Source organism: Rhinolophus sinicus, chromosome 15 (assembly GCF_057876585.1).
Source record: "Rhinolophus sinicus isolate RSI-liver-muscle chromosome 15, RSI-T2T, whole genome shotgun sequence".
Taxonomy (NCBI): Eukaryota; Metazoa; Chordata; class Mammalia; order Chiroptera; family Rhinolophidae; genus Rhinolophus; species Rhinolophus sinicus.
The window spans coordinates 39516844-39532373 of NC_142515.1; positions in this window are offsets into that span (position 1 = coordinate 39516844).

The following is a 15530-nucleotide window of genomic DNA, read 5'->3' on the forward strand; positions in this document are numbered from 1 at the left end:
CCATTTTCTCATCCTTGAAATGGAGAAAAGCAGACACACATTTCAGGCTTGTTTGCAGGTTTAAGTGATGAAAAAGTCTTGAGCACATTTAAAAGCTGATGGGAAAGAGCCAGTGTAGAGCAAAAGATTGAAGATACAAGAGAGAAGATAATTCATAAGGCAAGGTCCCTTCCTGATACAGCAGGCAGGAGAGTGGTGGAGGGGTAAGCCTTAGTTAAAAAGAAAGGCCTCTCTTCTGTAGCAGCAGGTTGCGAGATGGAAGAATGGCTGCATAAGTGCACGGGTTTGCAAATGTGGTGAGGGCGAGTTGAAGGCTGGCCCCTCCGGGGGCCTCTGTCTTCTCTGTGAAGTCGGAGTTGATGCCACCTGCTTTGAGTATTGAGGGATGCGAAGAAGTTGGAGGATTGAGGACAGTGGAGAAAGTATGGAATCCCCACCGTGGGGAACAGGAGAGAGAACTATAACATTCGGTAGAATTCCTTGGCAGTGCTTCATATCCTGTTGAGAATGCAGACTATGAACACAGAATGACCACACTGCCTGGGTGGTTTCTCTGCAGTGACACTCAGCAACGCTGGTCAATAGTTAGATTCACTTGATCAAGTTCAGTTCGGTGTGATGAAAGGAGAGTGGGGCAAGGGAATTGAAGAAATAGCTGAGAGTGGTTGAAATAATAGGATATTGAATATAAGTAGGACAAGGAAGGCAGGACACTGACAAGTGAGACATTGTGAGGTTGGTCAAATGAATTCGAGCAGCTGCTTCATAGAAATAACTGAATGAATCACCTGGAAGAATAAGAGGTGTGAGGTATCTGAGTTCTTGATTTTGAAGGTAGAAGAACTGTTCTGGGTGATAACGAGATCCAGAGAGTGGCAATGAAAACACACAACCAAAGTTGGGAGTGGAGGAGAAGGTATGGAGATGAACAGTGCAAGGAACCCAGCGGCCAGGATGTTGGGTCTTAATATCCAAGTTGACGTCACGCAGGCTGTTGACATTAGAATTGGGATATAGAGACTAAGAGTTGGTACGTCACCGTGACAAAGAGGAGCACAGGAAGGTAGAGTCAAAAGCATGAGTCTTGATGGGACAGGAGTTTTTACAAGAGAGTGTAGGTGTAATAGCGTGGAAATGGCTGTGTGGGACCAGGACAGCACTGCTCCTGCCTCCAGCCTCTGGGCTATGTGCTTGAGCAAAATCCTTGAGAAAACTGTGTAGAAAGTTGTATCTTCAAGAGAGAGCCAGCATTCTACAAACTTGGGGCAAAATACCTACACTGTGGAGTTAGCAGGATTAAATAAGATAGTGTTATGTTGAATGCCTGCCATATAAAATGACTGTTTTGTATATTTAAAAAAAAATACTATGTGCAATGCGCAAGATACTATATTAAGTACATTGCGTGCATTATCTCATTTAATCCTAACAGTCTGATAGGGCAGTGCTATCTGCCCTTTATACAGGGAAAGGCGGAGTTTTGGCGAGGTTAAGTAACTTGCACAGGTTTCCCAGCTCAGAGGTGGCAAATGTGAACCCAGGAAGTCTAAGGCCGGAGCCCATGCTTTGAAACACTATTATATACTGACTACTTTTGTTTTGAAAACTACTGTATCAGGTTGTCCATATGAATGAACTCAAGATAGAAATTTATTTTGAAATCATTTAAGGTAAGCCTAAATTAAGTCAGGAAAACATTTTTTGGTAAATAGGAAAATTCTCAAGTGTGTAGTATTTATGTTATTTTTACCATGGAAATCCCATTACTGTTATATCCTACTTGTAGGGCCAGTAAGGGGGATTAAGGCCAGTAAATAATTTTTTCAAGACTGGTGGCTCGAGGCAAGTCTGCAAGGCTATTTTGGATTGTTTGATTTTGATTGATGACTATGAAATAACAGGGTGAGTCAGGGAAGAGATGAAAATGGATTTGGAGTACATGTAGCTAATAGTAGGAGTAGATGGAAATAAAAGAAAATATGTTGGCAGGTGTGGAATGACGGGAGGACCAGAAAGGGTGAGTCAGACTTTTCACCTGCATCTCCTTAGAGAAAGGCTGGTGGAGGGGGCTGAGTGCTACTATGTCTCTCGTGGGTCATGGGTCATGCAAGGGAAGAATGGTCACTTGCATTGAGCTGTGTCTCTAGGCTATCAGGAAAGTCAGTATAATTTAGAGTCCAGAGAGTCCAAGAACTCGGAGTTCATGCCTAAGGGGGAAACGGGGGTGGTGGTAATGACCAAATCATAGGAAACTTCACCTGGCCTTGGGCACTCATTGGACCTCCTGGTTCTCACCCCATCCTGAAATTCTGGATAAACATTCTCATTCTTTCCTTCTCTGAGGAGCATACTTCTACACAGTGCTCTATTATTCTGTCATGGGGATGGTACTGTTGCCTTCAGCCATGGGCACTGTGTTAAGGTGAAAGGGGTGCACAGAGATTCAGGGTCAAACTAAGGACATTCTGGATCACAGCAGAGGGTGGGCTGATGGTGAGCATTACTCCCACTAGTGGTTGAGAGTGGAGGAGAAATTACCATGAGAAACGATTAATTGAGTGAATATTATTTCTTTTAGTGTTTTATTACTTTTTTTCAATGGGAAGATTTTTTTTTTTTTTTTTTGTCCTAACCCTGAAGGGACTATAATAGTACCTCAACTGATTCCTAACCCATTGGGACATTCTACTATTTTCCTCATCAGGTTTGTTCCAGAGGTATGAAGTAAATGTAAACGTGTTACTTTTCCAACTTCTGAAACAAAATGACCAGCTTCAACGTGCTCATTAGCTGGTGGGACCATCTTGAGTAAAGAAGATTTCTGAAAGTACATTCGGAGCGGGAAAGTTCCAGGGAAATTTTTCTGAAGTACCCAGTGAGAAATTTCAGACAGCCACATCTTCTTTCCTCTGTTTCACAAGCCATCACTGAAGTGCTAGGTTCTGAGAATCGTTAGAGAAAGATGAAACTCTTCCTGGCAGGTTCTGAGATGTTTGGTTTGTTTTGACTTTGCATTGACCCCAGAAACGTCAAGAAACATGTTTGCATGCAAACCACACTTGAATAAAAAGATGACTACGGTTGAATCCAGTCCCATGGGGCAGCTAAAAAATAAAAATATGCATATATTGGAAAATCTAGTGCATCTGTAGCCAATTCTGCCAGGTTCACAGAGGGGGGCTTTTTGGAAGGTTTTGTACCAATTCTGTCTATTCTGATTAGGATGGCAGTTCCCAGCTTTTTCAATTATGGTTTGTCAGTTTTTCCATTAAAGATCACGGCTTCTCGGAACACAAACTTCTGGTGTGTTTCTAATCCCTCCAAGACTTGCTGATGGCATGCAATCCCATGGCATGCAACACACATCCTGCACCATATCTTTGCCTAAAATTTTGGTGTGAAATTCCAAGGTTTGTAAGTCTAGTCTTTCCCACATGATCCCGTACAGCTGTCTTCAGCTCCAGGAAATCCTTGGACAGAAAGCAAAAATTCAGATCCTCTGCTTTTTGGAATGTGAAGAGCTTTCTACAAGGGGGTAAAAGATTCCTGGCATGTAAACTGGAACAAGTCTCAATAGTTCCATTTCATTTTGGAAAAAGCCAGTATTGTTAACCAGATGCACTCTTGTTAGCATCCAGAATTACAATAAAAAGTAAAAGCCTGATTTTGTCAGGAAGCCTAGATGACAATTTGAGCCCCTCCGCTGACTAGCTGCATGGCCCGGGGTGATCACATACTCTCCGTGGGAAATGGCTTCCCCTTTGGTAAAATGAAATGGTTGGTTGTGCTGGAATCTCAGTGCCTCTAGCTTTCAAATCCAGAAGATTCTGGAGAAAATGACTTGTCAGAGCTTTCACAGTACTACCTCATATTTCCAGTAGATGGCAGACTTGCATTGTAATCTGAAATGGATACCACGACGTGATATTGGTACGTCTCAATGGTGAAGCTTACCGAGGTAGGTGTAGAATAACGACCGTTTAAAAAAATGTTGGTCCTCATCAGCAGATAGATTCATGGACCCCAAGGCAAAGATTCTCTGTTTCCATTAACCTGACAGGGTCTCCACACTTTTATAAATGACATTTAAAGGCAATATATCCACGGGAGCAAACCATGCATTTCTTCTCTCATTCATATTTATTAATTAATTCAACAACTATTTCTCAAGTCCACTGTGTTCCAGATCCTGCGATAAGTACTAAGGATACAGAGATACACAGAAAAGATAAATCCCAGTTCTCAGGAAGCTCAATTGTCATTGTGATGGGAATCTATAGAGGAGGACGCAGTAGACCTTGTGACATGGGTACTGAAGGGGAGAAGGGTGTCAAGAATAGCTTCCTTGGTGAGGTACTGAATGTTCAAGATTGAGTGAAGTTTGGTTTCACAAACAGGAAATTCTTTGGGGAAATAAGTCCAGGCAGAAGAACAGCAAGTGCAAAGATTCAGAGGCAAGAGAGGGTAAGGGGCATTCCAGGAGCTGAAAGAAGCCAGAATGACTGCGGCACAGAACCAAGGCAGAGAATAGTATGAGATGAAGAGACTAGAGCACATGGAGCCTTCTAGGCCATGAAAAGGAGAACGCTGTTTTCACGGAATTCTTGATTTCCCCATTGGCAAGGGCATTGACTCCTTTGGCAAAGGCAATTTTATCAGACGTATTAGCTGACATCTTGGTGGGCAGAGAAGCCTGGTCCAACAGTAAAAGAACAGGCTCATTCTGACTGGGAAGTAGAGGGGAGGCACACCGAGATCTGAGAATCAAAATTGGCTTGGACCGGTTTAAAGCAAAAGAATATTCATTGCATTTCTAGGGTTAATTAACCGATCCCTTGCTGGCCAGCCCTCAATATGGCAGCAAGGAGCCTGTCCAAGTGATGCAACAATCTCTATCACGTCTGTGTGACATTTGTTTTTTTCTCCTTAACACGAATCGGAGCTACCCAGTGTGCCAGATACTGAAATTGCTACTTTCACTGCAAGAATCTGCAACACTGTGGGACCACAGAGCTTGGCTCAAGAGGCCTGCGCCACCTTTTATGTGCCTCCCAGGCCCTCACTCATCATGACTCTGTATCAATTAAGCAATTGTTTTTCTCTGAAAAATCTCAGCTCTTCAATAACATGGCCGCTCAGCAAATGACACTGTGAATTAGCCCCTGGAGTGTTTCCACACAGTAGAGGGAACAAATAGCATGCCATTATGGATTTTCTGGCCATAAAAACCAAGGCAGGTATTGGATCTTAAAGAATTATAGGCTGAAGACAGGTCATCACTTAATTTTAAAAGCAAAGGTAGGTCTGTGATCTGCTATAAATCTTGGAGTGCTGATGAAGTTGACAGTAAACAAAATGGTATCTGTGAACTCAAATGACTAGTCCATACATACACTGCTCTCTCCCCCCGGTTCTGTTTTAAATGCCCAGAGCAGTCACTATTGTGTACCTAGACATTTGCTTTACAGCATGCAAAATTCAAAGTCAATGACTCTTTTTCTCACTGCCTTTATGTGAAGCTAAGCACATGAACAGAATGGAATTTTGAGTGTGAGAAATCAGAGATGCTTTGGCCAACTGGAAATGTTTCATTGAGCTTGCCGTGACATTCTTAGACAGCCCAGCCAAAACACCAAGCACTATTTCTTTTCAGGGCCTGGCTGAATACAGTGGCAGAGTACAATGGCCAGCCATTTATTTTCACCTATCTCCTTGCTTGATCTAACCAGATGTCTGACTGTAGGTTACTATCAATATATTGAGGAGCTCTTTGGGGAGCCCAGAATCTCGGATAGTTTTATTAGTATTCATAAATATTTATGTTCCAGATATAATCATATTATTATAGTTTTGTATATACTCACACACAAAATTCATGAGGCTACTTATTTTATCAACTCAGCCATGCCCTCACTCCTAGGCAGCAAAATATATTAGAATGATAAAATATATAAGAACTTGACAGTAGCTTGGCCACACTGCTTCAAACAGAACCCATCTTCCTAGAACCATAGCGCTTAGGGTCATCCTGACCCATTGGTGGGTCAATATGCCCTCCCCTCCCCTTACTCTTCTGTCCTTGGCCTGAAACCCCCACCTTTAGAGACAATCATGGGTGGTACCATCAGTTAAGAGACTGTTTTCCACTGGAGGAGACATAGGAAATGACCTTCTCATGCATTACACATAACCATGCGCTATCTAAAGTTATGTATAGCTCCCAGTACATTAATTAAACACCACCTTCTTCCTTCTGCATTCAAACAATACAACTGTATCCACTCTAACTTATATAAAAAGTGAACTGTTAGCAAACCAAAACATAAAGTAGTAGTAGTAGTAACGAATAATCTCTGATATATCTTGGTGTTCAGGAGGTCCAAGGAAAGATTCCAGAAAGGAGCCTAAAGGGCTTCACGGGCTACCTGAAGAATCGTGAACTGCACAGTAGCAGTTTCTGCTCTAGGATGCTAAGGGGCAGGGAAACACCAGCCCTGGGAAGTTTCTTAAAAAGTAGAAATGAAGATCGAAGCACTTTCCCAACAGAACTTGTGAGCATCAAGACAGTGGATTTTTCTCTGCATATGTCCAGGCACCCCGAGCTGGACACAACGGGGGGCACATGTATTGACTCGATGACTTTGAAAGGTCAGATACAGGAGGGACCACGAGAGCCATTTTCTACGTCTTGTTCCACCGAGAGGCTGACAGAAGGTTAGAGCTAGAAGACACTTATTTTAAGAAGTCTCCCTCAGTTTTCAGGTAATTGAACCAAATCCAGAGAGGCTGAAAGTCACATAGGAGTTGTGACACAGCCCTGCTAGTCCACTCTTAATTACCAGTGAGGTCCAATTTTTCCACACTGCATAGAAAAACAAGCTGGAGAAGCAAGGTGAATAAAGAAACAACAGTTTAGTTGCATGCCCAGGAATTCCTTAGCTTGCTGAAATGGATACTTTCAGGAAAGCAATTCCCCTGAGAAGAAACAGTAAAATGCTATCCTCAGATTACCCTGGACTAAGTGATGTAATACACTCTGAGACTTTGGTGTTTAGGTCTGCTGGGTATAGTCCTATCCGTCAGATCGTCCGTGGTCAAAGATCTGTTCTCTTTGTCCATCTGCTTTGTACACACACAACCCTGGACCCTATGTGCCTATTGGAATGCTTCACCCATGCCTAATCTCCTCTTTCTTTTGGCCAAAACGAATAGTTGCTTCCAAATGAAACACATTTTTAAAGTATGTTCTTCAAGGCCAGAAGTCTTTTGTCCAACAAGTCTCTAGCTATACAATCTGTTAAACCTACCACGTCATTATGCTGAGGGGGTCTAGAAGGCATTCCTAGAGCCGTCCTCCCCTGCCTAGCCACCATGCCCTGCCCATCTTCTCTAGCAGCATAACGGGAAGCCGGACAGGAAGACAGAACTTGAGGTTTAGCTATATGACCTTGGGCAGGACTTAATGTCTTTGAGTGTCAATGTAAAACACAGATTAAAATCCCCACTGTCTGTACATTACAGAGTGGTGAGGTCCAAATGTGGAGAGGTATGTTAAAGAGCTTGATACACTTAAAGCACTTTGTAAATTCAATGCACGGTTAGTAGCCCCGAGGAGTGACACTTTGGTGGGAATCTGAAGGCCGGTACGGGGAACTCCCAGGTATTCTTAAGCTCCATGCCCTGCTTACTCCCCGCTCAACCTGCTCATAGAACCAGGTGGGCCTCTAGGTTTATATAAGAGAATCTCCATCTTCATGAAGATACAGAAATTTACATCATCCTTTATACATCATAGACATAACCTCTTCCCACTGCTACTACTAACCCAGAAACAGAGGTAGTTTGGGAAAGAACAAACTTTTTCTCATTATCAGGCAACCACGTGAGCTGTCCTTATGGTATTTTTTGCAAAAGATGTTTGTCTGGTGCCTCAAAACCTTCCTTGGCCTCCCTGACTCTCTTGCTAATTCCTTGACAGAAAGTTCATCTGATATCCCCTTTTTCATTTGTTGTGTACACTGTGCAATAGAAAAATGTTTTTTTGTTGTTGTTGTTTGTTTTTTTCCTAATTGCCTTCTGAGGCAACAGCACCAAAATCTGGTCCCTGCATTTTCTGAAACTTTTCTCTGAAACAAATCTTTGTAGTAAATCTCTCTTGAACCTGGCACATCCTTTTCTTTTAACACATTTACCCTATAAATTCACATCTCCGTTTTCTCACCTCTCTGACATCCTGACAGACGGTATAATTTACATAGTGAATTAAAGCTGCTCTGCCTTTGCCCTCCACCGGATGCCATCTGAACACAGGCCAAGCAGCTGCCCTTTCTCACCTGTGACGTTTGAGGCAAGAGCTCCATCCGTTAATCGTGTCCGCCCCCTTTCACATCCAGTTTATGCTTGATAATCTTGGAATACAAATCAGATCAAGTGTTGAGTATTTGGCAGATCATTTGAACTGCCAACTCAGCCTGTGCAGAAACTTTGGGAAATAGGTATGTTCAAGTAGGCGAAAGGATTTGAAAAATATTAAAAGTTTAGGTAAGTGGGAACATTTTGTATGTCCAGTAAATGTTACAGGGAACCTGGTAAAGTTCAGGTAGTAGCCCCAAAAATTGCTGGAGACATCTCATATCTCCTACAACCTTTGATCAGAGTTCTTCTGAGACTATGATTTTTAAATTTTTTTTTTTTGCCTTGTCAAAAGGATACGTTGAATAGTTAAACACATTCCATAATGAGAACTCTGTAGAGGGATTGGATATTTCTACATATAACAAATGAGAGAGAATGTGCAGTGGTAGTCAATTTCAGTTTCCCTTACCTTTTATTGAAGGAATAGTTATTATTATTATTATTATTGTGATTTATTTTCACATCAACTTTTTATTTTGAAAAATTTCAGGCCTACAGAAAAGTTTATAAAATGTGCAATGAACTACTTGCTATCTGTCCTTCACCCAGATTTACAATTGTTAAATTTTGCTGCATTTGCTTGATCTCTCTATATTTCATCCTTTTCTCTGAAAATGAGTTGCAGACATCATCATGCTTTACCCACAAATACTTTAGGGTATTTCTCCTAACCACCATATCATGATTATATCCATGATTTATTATTAATATAATTTAAAAATAATTTTTTATTGAGATATCATTTACGTAAGAGAAATACTCAGATTGTAAGTGTACAATTCAATTGGTTTTGACAAATGCATATCATCCATGCCCCTATCAAGACAGGTTCTGTGAAGATAAATGGCATTTGCATCACCCCAGAAGACCCACTCATGCTCCTTCCCAATCTTCTGTACCCCCAGAAGCAACCACGGATCTGATCTCTGTCACCATAGAGTCGTTTTGCCTTTTCTAAAACTTCATGTAAATAGAGTCATACAGTATGTATATTTTAGTTTAACTTTTTTTCTCTCATATTAGATCTGAAATATTCATTCATGTTGTAGGGTGTATCAGTAGTTCATTTCCTTTTTTTATTGATTAGTATTATATTTTCTAAATATAGCAATTTGTTATCCATATCATCTAGGCTATTTTGAGTTTTAGCTTATTATCAACATTGTTAAATAAAATTCTATGGACATATTGTACAATAATATTGCCTCATATACAGTCTATATTCAGATTATCCCAATCGTCCCCCAAATGTCCTTCATGGCTTTTTTTTTTTTTAATTCCAGGATCAAATCAAGGATCACACATTATATTTGGTTGTCCTTTCTCTTTGGTGTTTTTAAAATGAGAATAATCCCACTTTTAAAAAGTATCTTTTATGACTTTTTATGAGCACCGAGACAACTCTAAGCGTGTAGTCAGCACAGATAATGCCCACTGAACGTAACTTAAACCATTTTGTGTGATGATAACTAAATTGACTGACTATACACGTGGCTTGTTGTAGTATTACATAGGTTTTTTAAATTTTATGTTGAAGGTAAAAATCCTACCCAAGCCTAGGGTCGTTTGAGGCTTCTTTCCTGTATGCAAACTGCTAATTCTAAGCAATAAAGACTATTGAACCCTTTCTGTTTTGTTTAATGATTTTGTCTCGATACCGTCTTTCACCTTTCCTTTATATCAGTGGTTCTCAACTGGGGGCAATTTTGTCCCCAGGGGCCATGTGGCAAAGTTAGGAGATGTTTTCAGCAGCATGACTCGGGAATGCTATTAGCATGTAGTGGGTAGAGGCCGAGGACGCTACCAAACATACTGCAATGCAGGAGACAGCCACCCACAACAAGGCATTATGTGGTCCACATGCCAGGAATGCTCAGGATGAGTGACCTGCTCTATACACTTGGTCTAAGTCACCCTCTAATACAAAAAAGTGCTAACCTGAGTAAAATGGGGAGTTGGGTAAGTGATGATACCTGAAGAGTCCTTGAGTAACATAAGCAGTATTACTAGTAATGGTAGCTGAATCAAATTTCAGGAGCAAATTAACAATACCTGGGTTACTGGGAGAACTGGATTCCACAAAGAATGATCTAGAATGGGTATGATTATTTTGCTGCTCTCTATAGGCTTTTTAAGGGAATTCCACCCCTCCACCTGTGTTCCTTCTTCACTTGGGTACATCTGCGGAGGAATGGTCCTGCGGCCCAGGAAAAGATGCCTTTATCCTCTCCTTGCTTTACAGAGCCTTTGTTTCCATACCTGGCTTGACCTACCAGTTCTCACCTTTTGGGTCATAGAGTACTAACTCCGTTCTTGAACAGTTGTCACTCCTACTCTGCTTGAAACCCTGCTTCGTGTCACTAGGCCATCAGCTGCCTCCACAGGCAGTGAGCAAGTGAGGTCACACAAACTGTGGTGGCAGAGATTACCCCAGTTCTTTTGCATTTGGCCTGGAATCCCATGGGGCATTCAATCCCTTCTCCTGTGGTGTCTTTGTGGGTCTTCCCCTAACAAATGCCTATTTGTTCTTCCTCAAAGCTCACAGGGTGTCAGAAGCCAAGGCTGAGCTCTCGTTTGCATTCCCGGCGCCCACTGGCATGACCTCAGGAATCCTGCAGCTGCAGCCTGAATGGGACCATTTGATGGTTTAGCTGAGGGCTTAAGTGGAGTTGGATGGCACAGAATCCTCCCATTAACAACACTGTCAAATCTGCAACCAGACTCAAATTAGTGCTCTTTGGAAAAATCACTGGCTTGTCTGAGTTCCCCACCTTGCAACTCTGCAAAGAATGAATATCTGAGATCTGGATTCTGCTCCCCCAGCACCAGCACTGGGCTTGGGACAGAGTGCTCAGTCAATATGGGTGAAACCAAACCATGGAAACCAAAGTGCTAAAATGAAGTCTTAGAGATTGGTTGGTAATATAGAGGAGGAATAAAGATAAATAATCGTTTCCTCTACCCATTTTAGCTTTTTTGGCTGGGGCCCTGTGAATCAGACTGACAAAAGACAGATTCACAAGAGAAAAACCAGTTCATTAACAGGTGTCTTATGCGTACACGTGGAGCACTCAGGGATGACTAACTCAAATGGGTGGTTAGAAGTTGGGCTTATATAGCATCTTAACAAAGGAATATTACATTTTTAGAGAAGGGACAAAACAAGGGGAAAAGACTGAGTTTCTAAGGGCAGCAAATTGTGGAAAGGCAAATATATGGAGAAACGAATGATAGACAGGGACTAGACTTAGTAGATTCTGGCTCTGGGCTGATAAAGGTCTAGAGTTGTCTCCAGTGATTAACTTATGTCTTGCTTGGCAGAGACTGGAGTGGGGGACCCCTTTTCCAAATTATGTCTTACTTTTAGGCAAACAGGGAGAGGGCAGAGAGCTCTTCTTGTACCTGCTTTTTCTCAATTGCTTTGCAATTACTTAAAATAACCTTCATGCCAAAGTGGCATGTTGAGGTGACATATCCTGCTACCCGTTAGTATTATTTTTATTTATCTCCACATCCATACTTTTGCCTCAGTCTTTAGTTTAAAGAGCAGTCTTTCATGAGAAGAATAATTTTCAGTAAGAGCAATAATATTTTTTTATAGTCAAGGAAATCCCAGCCTTAACACCAGGCAAATTGTTCCCACACCCCAAAGCTTATTTCCGTAGGACCAACAAACTGATGATTTTTTAAAATGCAAACTGAGTGTGTCCAACCCTCAAGGAAGACCCACAGACCTTAGACAGGTTCTGGAGTCTTCTACCACTGGTCTCTGTAACTCTCTAGCCTCAAAGCTCGTCACTTCTCCTCTCTCTCTAACACCCATGCTCTGAGCTCACTAAGCCTCTTTCCATTCACTGAACCCGTTTTGTTCTAACACTGAGCCTTTGCACATTCTGTTTTTTTGTTTTTTTTTAAAATTATTTTTCAATTACAGTTGACATTCAATATTATTTTATATTAGTTTCAGCTATGCAGCATAGTGGTTACACATTTATATAATTTATGAAGTGATCACCCAATTAGTCTAGTACCCACCAGGCACTATACATAGTTATTACCATATTATTGATTACATTTCCCTATACTTTATTTTATATCCCTGTGACTATTTTGTAACTGCCAATTTGTACTTCCTAATTCTTTCACCTTTTTCACTGCCTCCCAATCCCCTCCCACCTGGGCAACCATCAGTTTTTTCTCTGTATCTATTGTTTCTTCATTTATTTTGTTTTTCAGATTTCACATATAGGTGAGCTCATATGGCATTGGCCTTTCTCTGTCTGACTTTCTTCACTTAGCACAATACCCTCTAGGTCAATCCATATTGTCTCAGATGTTAACATTTCATTCTTTTTTAATGGAGGAGTAAACATTCCATTGCATAAATGTACCATCTTCTTTATCCAATTCTCTATTGGAGGGTACTTAGGTTGCTTCCATATCTTGGCTATTGCAAATAGCTCTGCAGTGAAAATAGAGGTACATATTTCTTTTCAAATTAGTGTTTTGGATTTCTTCAGATAAATACCCAGAAATGGAATTGCTGGGTCATCAGGTAGTTTCTATTTTTAATTTTTTTGAGGAACCTCCAAACTGTTTTCCATAGACAGATGCATGCAAAAAAAAAAAAAAAAAAAAAAATGAAACTGGACCACTTTCTTACACCACATGCAATAACAAACTCAAAACAGATTAAGGACTTAAATGTAAGACCAGAAACCATAGAAGTCTTAGAAGAAAACATAGATAGTAAACTCTGACATTGCTCTTAGTAATATTTTTTCATATATGTTTCTTCAGGCAAGGGAAACAAAGGAAAAAATGAAGAAATGGGATTACATAAAACTAAAGAGTTTTTGCACAGCAAAGGAAGCCATCAACAAAACAAAAAGACAACCTAATGAACAGGAAAAGATACTCACCAATGATACATCCGGTAAGAGGTTAATATCCAAAGTTTATAAAGAACTCATACAACTCAACACCAACAAACAAACAATCCAATCAAAAAATGGGAAGAGGACCTAAAGAGACATTTCTCCAAAGAGGACATACAGATGTCCTCTTGTCTGTTTTCAATAGACATGAAAAAATGCTCAATATCACTAATCATCAGGGAAATGCAAGTTAAAACCACAATGAGATATCACCTCACACTTGTCAGAATGGCTATCATCAATAAGTCAACAAACAACAAGTATTGGCCAGGGTTTGGAGAAAGGGAAACTTACTGCACTGTTGGTGGGCCTGCAAACTGGTGCACATTCTGTTTTCAGTAACACTCTTCCTGCTTTTCTTTGTGGGACTATTACGTAGGCTGCATTTTGCTTAGGCCTGTGATTCTCAAAATTTGCTGCATATTAGCATCACTTGGGGGAGCTTTTCACACCCTATCCCAATAAAACCAGAATCTCTGGGAGTCGATAGGCATCACTGTTGTTTTCATTGCCCAGATGATTCCAATGTGCAGCCATGTTGGAGAACCAGTGGTTCAGAGAACTATTTCTCAAACTTGAATGTTCACAGGTATCATTCTGACTCAGTAGATCTGGGGTGAGACCTAATATTCCACATTTCTAGCAGGTTCCCAGGTGAGGTCCATGTTTTAATGCTGTGGGCCTACAGACCATACTTTCAGTAGCAAAGGTGGTTCCCCCAGAAAAGTGGCTCTCCAAGTGTGGCCTCCAGACCAGTGGCATCAGTACCACCTGGAAACAGGTTAGAAACGCAAACATTCAGGCTTGACCCAACACCGACTGAATTAGAATCTCAGGGGTGAGGGCCAATAGTCTGTTTTAACAGGACTTCCAGGTGATTCTATGCACACTCATGTTTGAGAACTGTTATTCTAGAAAGTATTCCTGAGACCACAAGACTAAGTTGTTTTAGCTCCATCTAGCCTCCTCTGCCTTTCCAGAGCATTCTGTGCTTCCCTCTACTGTTGTATCTTTTATATGTATTGTTTAGTTGTCTGTCCATTGGCCTATATCCCAAACTAGAGGGAAAAGTCTCTGATTGTTGGACCCAAGAGATCCCCATGACCTAGAACAATGGCTGGCACCCGATAAGCAGTCAGTAAATATTTGCTGAATGTATTAAAGCAAGACAAAAAGTTAAACTGCATCTTCTTGCATGGTGCCTTCCAGGTTATTTCCTCTGTGGCGAGACATAAAGAATGGGGAAAAGAGAAAGGACAAGGTCATAAAATACCATGAAAATCATCTTAGTTCCTGAATTTTGTCCCAAAAAGTGACCCGTAGAGGGCAGGGTCCAGGTTTCTCTGATTCCTCTTTCTAGCGGAGCAACAAATGGCAGTTTAATAAATGCCTTTCTGTGGAGGCTGAGCCTTGCAAAAATAAAAATTGGGGAAAGGGGAGGGGTAGTTGTCTGACAGATATTCTGCAGAATTACCTGTTCTTCCCTGTTATGCTACCCTATTTCCCCAAAAATAAGACCTAGCTGGACAATCAGCTCTAATGTGTCTTTTGGAGCAAAAATTAATATAAGACTCAGTGTTATATACTATATTATATATTATATTATATTATATTATATTATATTATATTATATTATATTATATTATATTATAAGACCCAGTCTTACATTATAGTAAAATAAGACCGGGTCTTATATTAATTTTTGCTCCAAAAGATGCGTTAGAACTGTCCGGCTAGGTCTTATTTTCGACGAAACGCGATACAACATGAAGAAGAGAAAGTAATTCAGATTTCCTTCACACTCCACTCTCTCAGGTTTTTTCCCCTGCCTGATGGGGTCATCTCCCTGATACTCTTCTCAATAGCAACATCTCCATTTCTGTTAGGGAACATAGGCGAGGGCATGCTGATCGCTAGCGCTCATAAACACCACTGTTTTAGCAGTAAGATAAAGGGAGAGAGACTCTTGCCATCCCTCACACACAGCCTCAAGCAGGTTCCATCCAGAGTGTATCCCTAAGCAAATTCATTATGGGTGGTATCATTCTGTTGGAAGATGTAAAACTGCTTCTAACCTACCAGGAGAGGCAGAGCAGGCATCCACAATTCTCTTCCCTGGAATCACAGAATCCCAAGGCAAATGTGCAGGCCTAACTCTAGACCAATGAAATCAGAATC